The sequence below is a fragment of the Nothoprocta perdicaria genome, unplaced genomic scaffold, assembly GCF_003342845.1.
Source record: "Nothoprocta perdicaria isolate Ctin4 unplaced genomic scaffold, notPer1 scaffold_8, whole genome shotgun sequence".
Lineage (NCBI taxonomy): Eukaryota > Metazoa > Chordata > Aves > Tinamiformes > Tinamidae > Nothoprocta > Nothoprocta perdicaria.
Genome location: NW_020456087.1, coordinates 4,646,218 through 4,652,217, shown reverse-complemented (window position 1 = coordinate 4,652,217; position 6,000 = coordinate 4,646,218).

Here is a 6,000-nt window from a genome sequence, read left to right as displayed (position 1 = left end):
TGCCTAGGTTTTCAACAGCCATAGATTCTGTCTCACAAATGTATATAGAGGCTGAAAAACAACGTATTTTAGTTTTGACTTCAATGAATATTTCAAATGCAGTTATTTTGTATGATATAGTATAACTCGCTATTATCTGAATTTCTACAGGTTCTATTATAATTTGTATATTTTGCATCTCATAGTATCAAATTTATCTAAGACAATGAGTATATAAGATTTTTGTGATAGCTGAAATTGTACTGGAATGGAAATTATAAACAAGAATAGATCATACCTRATAATCAGAGGGACTTGTAGATCAAGAGTAATTTTATGGGTTGCACTGACCTGTGAACCATGCCAGCTGAAGAACTAATTGGTACACACTGATATTAGCACCCAATTTAAAGAGAGGCATAAATAATCTTACACAAACTTACACACAGAGATTGACTGAACATGTGTGTAAAGAATAGCACCTATGGATTGCTTAGATATTCTTCACCCTGTAAAGTATCTGGTATGTAGAGAGGACGGAGAAGAAGTGAGAAAACCTAAGGCAAACATTAATCATTGAGTGATTCCAATATGCCGGATGATTCTCCATCACTTAAATGTACCATTTTAGCTTGTCACTAGTAGGTACATTAACTGCAGTTAATGTGGCTATTAGGACTATTAGTATCAATAATATTTAAAATACAATTAAAAATACCCCTTATTTTTGTCTTGTAATGATCTTTTAACAATATATGAAACTTAAATAGTAAATACAACTCAACTTTGTTTGCAACCATATTTGCTCCAGCTGTGTCCCTTTAACAACATAGCAGCTGACATAGGTAGCATGCCCCAGGATGCCCAACTGTTAATAAGTATTGATCCTACCAGGGAATGAGAAACAGGTTCTGTTGAATCTGGGGGTCAAATGCCTTCTTTTCTCAGCTGATTAAATGGCTTTCCTAGAACGAAAAGATTTTAGTGTGAACACATAGTCTTGAAGTAGTTAAGCTACACGTATTTGTCTGAATCAAACTCTTCAGAAAGTTCTTAATCATTTATTGTTCTCCATCCCAATAAAGTCATAAGCCCAGTGAAATGCAGTCATACCTCAAATAAAAGACTAGTAGAGTTTGAGGGCCAACTGAAATATTTTAACAAAGCCAAACTTTGTATAAATTCTAGGATATCTAGAAATTTAATATTAAGGAAAAAAAGAGAAAGACAGATGAATCTTCCTAACATTTTGCCTGATCATATTTCTATTCTCTTTATAACTCCTTCATACTCTAATGTTTACTAGTTGATGGTTGCTTTTCCCTGAAACACTTTGTATTCAGGTTAGTTAAAAATCCATAACCACTAGTTGAACGAAAAACAAAAATACTTGAAAATACMCAAGCACATAGAACATTCCTGTTGTCATAGATTGTTTTAGCTGAATATTTTCCATCCTTTACTGAGGATCAACAAAATACAAAGAATAAAAGCAGCTTACATTTACATTCTCACACACAGCTTATAATGATATGAAGTAAAAAAAAAAAAAAAAAAGATATAGGACCTATTATTATTTAGAAAGATTGGTGGACTTTCCTCTCTTAGTACAATGACTGGGAAGAGTCTTAAAAATAGAGTAAGTTTCCAGAGTAGAAAATAAAGTTATGACTCTTGAAAGTTACTCCAATTAAAATCTATTTTGCTGACATTGTAGCATCCCATTGCAGGTCAGGTCCTATAAGTGTGCTCAAATGTTTTGTCTCAGTGGAATCAAATGATTTGTTTTGAGAAAAAGATTTACAGAGGTTTAGGTCCTTGTCACTCGTCTCAAATTCCTTTATGCCATTTACAGATGTGCAAACTATTCAATGTTATACACATCTGTCTGTGATAGTACCCACAGAACATGTTTGTTACAGCCCTTAGTTGCTGAGCCAGTTTTTACTGCTCAAGCTGCATGACTCTTGCTGTTATTTATAGAGGTTTCACGTATGTTTTTTCTTTACACCAGACCATATATCTATATATTCTGATRTTTTTGTCACTGAGATACATATATATATAGTTTATATACGTATGTGTGTAAGAGACACCTAATTTCAAGATATTCATACACAGAATTTATTGATTTTACTGATTTTTGTTTTGGAATTCTAATTTTTAAGGAACATTTAAACAGGTAATAGAAAGTCTATCCAATATTTCAGCACAACAATCTACACTGATGATGATGCTGTGATATGGCTTCTAAGCACGTACATAAAATCTGTGAAGAAAAAAAAATCTTAGTTTATTATAATGTCCAACTTCACATGGGTTTCTTTTCCCCCAAACTACAAAAATAATTCAGCATGGTATGAGTTGCAAAAACAAACACATCTAAGCCTCTAAAGGGTTCACATGGGTAGGTCATCAAGACTGCATAGCCTCATACAGTTTGTTAAAATTCTGGCTGGTTAGTTTATATCTTGATACTTTAATAAACAGTTTCAACTTTGGTGAAAGCTGGAAGGCTTAATCCATTAAGAGCCATTCAGAACCAAAACAAACAAACAAAGCTTTAACCACTTCAGTGACAATAGCACAGAACAAACAAGCAGTCTCCTCTGAAAATCCCAGCAATTTCAGGATCAAGAGCCTCACTCTGGGCTTCGAAGTGATGAAAGCTAGAAAATCTCTGCTGTCGGCTCTTTTAAAAAATGTTCCTGGCAAAGCTGGAGTTGCAAATTTGATGAGTTTAGTTTAGTAATACTCATGTAGTCTAAAAGGCAGACTTAAGTACTATCACTGGTCACAATGAAAACAAACTAATTCAAACATCACTTTAAGCTGAAATTTCCTCTCTGTACCCTTAATTCACTGTGTTAAAATACTTTTCAACATCTCTTCCAAGTTCTTATRCTTAAGAGTTTTGTGATTATTTTTATAATTAATAGCAGTTGGATTTTTCTCTTATAATGAGAAATTGAAAAAAATATTAGAAACATTTCCACAAATGCAAGACTAGTATAGTGACTTAAGCTAGTAAAGAATGCAGGGCTCTTTTAAAGTTCACTTAACCCAATTTGCCAATATGAATAATCAACTCAGCAAATACATTTATATACATGGAAAGAACAAAAATAAACATTATTTTTCCTTTATGAGATTAAAAGCCTGTTAACCACTTTTCAAACATTGCCATTGGGTATTGGCTTTCATGGAAACAGCATTCACTTCCTTTTCCATAGTCTGGACTTACATCATTCAGCAGAGCTGAATACAGTAGATCTGTTCTCATTCTAAAGATTTCAAATTTTTTATCACATTTTTATACAAATAGAAATGCATTTGTTTCCTGTTTTCTAAACACAATACCTCATACATTTATAGTTGTTATTTTGTTGTTTTTTTTAATTTATATTTCACACTTACCCTTAATTATAAACTCAGAAGTAAAATAGGAGGAGTATTTATTTCTTTAGCAAACAATGTCAGCTGGTTTTTATTTTACCCATAAATTATCTAGAAGTTTTAAATTATATACCTTCTTAGGTAGTCAAAAGACATGGTAGGGATTGTCTGCTAATCTATTTACTAAGATTTGGTACTTTTTTCCTGGCTTATAATCAGCAAATTTTTCTAATTGYATTTTTCAAAATAAACAACAAAATGAAAAAGTCTCCAATATGAGCAATATAAGCAATAAAACAAGCTTTCCCTGAATTCTTGCTTTCAGATCACATAGACTACCTACATTTTACATCAGAAAGGCATAATTTCTAAGTCAGAACAACATTTAAAATATGAGGCTTTACACAGGGACACTGTGTTGTTTAGTCCTGATTCATTAAGATGCTTGATGCGTGAGTGAGTTGTCAAACGATATGTGGGTGGCTGTAATGGCAGCATGTAGGTTTGTATGGAAAACAAGTATGGCACTGTGAAGATTTTTTCTCTCTTTCRTCTTATAGGTTCTCCCATATAAGATTTGTGAGAGCTCTGCTAAGAAGCTTGCTCTCAGAAGAACTAAGTCATGAGAAACATGTAAGTTTAAAACAAAGTTCTCCAAAGGAAAAAAAAAAAATCAAATCACCTAGCCTTTCTGTAGCCTAACCAAGTGACAGACACATAGATAACTTCRCTGCTGCCAGAACAACACTCTGTGCAGCCCACCAGCAAGCTATTTGTCACTGCTACAAGAATATCCTCCGCAACTTGGCATCAGGGTCCCTGGATAGCCAACTGTGCTTGCCTAGCGCTGGAAGTGCTATCAGTAATGGGGAGGAAAATAATCTGAGGATCTCATTACTACTTCAAAATGTGTTATTGTATGAAAAACATATCTTTTATAACCATAAACATGAGAAGTTTATAGGAAAATACCAACTTATGCTATACTAGAAGCTACATCCTATATATGTTTAAGGAAAGACAGTGTTTAACTTCCTTTCCCCCCTCTCCATTCTTCCTATCCATTGAAAGAGGAGATTGAATAGTCTATTCAGCTTCTATACTATGCTTTTCATGATAGTTCATGGAAATAATGAGATAAAATAATCTTTGACATAACATGTGAAATGGGATAGCATTATCCCAGAGATTAAGACAGCCCAGTAACTTTGCAAGTATAATCCTTAATTTTGAAATTTTCATGGAAGGGGAAAAGTGCATTTAATTGTAGCAGATCTTTGGACAATGTTAGATTTAGTGTGAAACACAGTGTAACACAGGGCTATTTATGTCACAAAGGTCAAAGCCTTTTATTCTGTGTTGAGTTGTATGATACAGTTCATTACAGCCCAAAGCAGTACAGCCTTTAATATAATCTTGGCCTATGCACAAAATAAATCCCTTTGTATTTGGTCCTACATATTGCATTTGGTCCCACATACTTTTATAATAAAAGTACTGTGAGTTTATTAATGTTAGCTGCACTATTGCTCTATTTAATCATCATTCTCAGACAATTGATCTTAATGAGCAGAGGAGTAGGAAAAAAAAGGAAAGCAGTCCATTTCAAATGGTTCCAGGAAAAGACCATGAGAGAGGACCATAAGAAATAATGACAAAGATAAGTAAAAAAGAGCAAAATAGTTTTCTAAGACAAAAAGAGTACAAATAAGGGTCCAGGAATGATAGATGASATTCATTAAAAAACAAACAAACAAACAAAACATAGCATATACTGTATCCGTTTTGTGCAGGCTTGTGAACTTTATTCTATGAAAAACATGTTGTTAGCTGCACTAAGATTATTTACTTAATATACAAGGTGGTAACATAATCTAGGTCCCTGACACATCATTATTCAAGCTAGGTACTAAACAAGTCCATGGGAAAGTGGACTATTCCCTTTCTGAAAAATATCTCCAAGAACCACTGCCAGATTCTGTCTTGGAAACACATGACTGCCCTCAGGACTACCTTCAAGAGGAAAAGAGACTGTGAGAATGTTACTTCTTATCCAGTACCCTTCTTGATTTTGGAATGAGCGTGACATCTAACTGTCTTGACTTTTTTTAGCCCTCCTTCTTTTCTTACACATCCTTACAGTTCCTCCCTTATAATGGTGCTACTAACCGGCACCTTTTTAAGGTAATGGATGCAGACCAAATAATCAAAGAGAAAGAAATGTCTGTAAAATAGTATTTCATAGGGGGTTATGGAATTCTAAAGTGTAAGTACATCATCAAATACATTTTTTTACAGATAGATTTTACAGACAGCAAAAGAGAAAGCAAAATGCAGAAAAGATAAAGCGAAAGAGTACTACTGCAAAACCAKATTATAATATTTGTATAGATTTCTATTGTGCTGAATGTTCAACATTCAGATGCTATAAATTAATGTAAACAACAACAACAACAAAAAGTTCATCCTCCTCTTTTTATTCCAAGCTGTCCATTTAGATCAGATCATGTCTCCTTAACAGAATAGATATTGCAAGATATTTGAATGCAAACTAAATTTGTATTGAATTGAGTATACAACTGTTTTTATAAGTTTACAAGTTTAGCCTTGTTGACCAGATCTGTG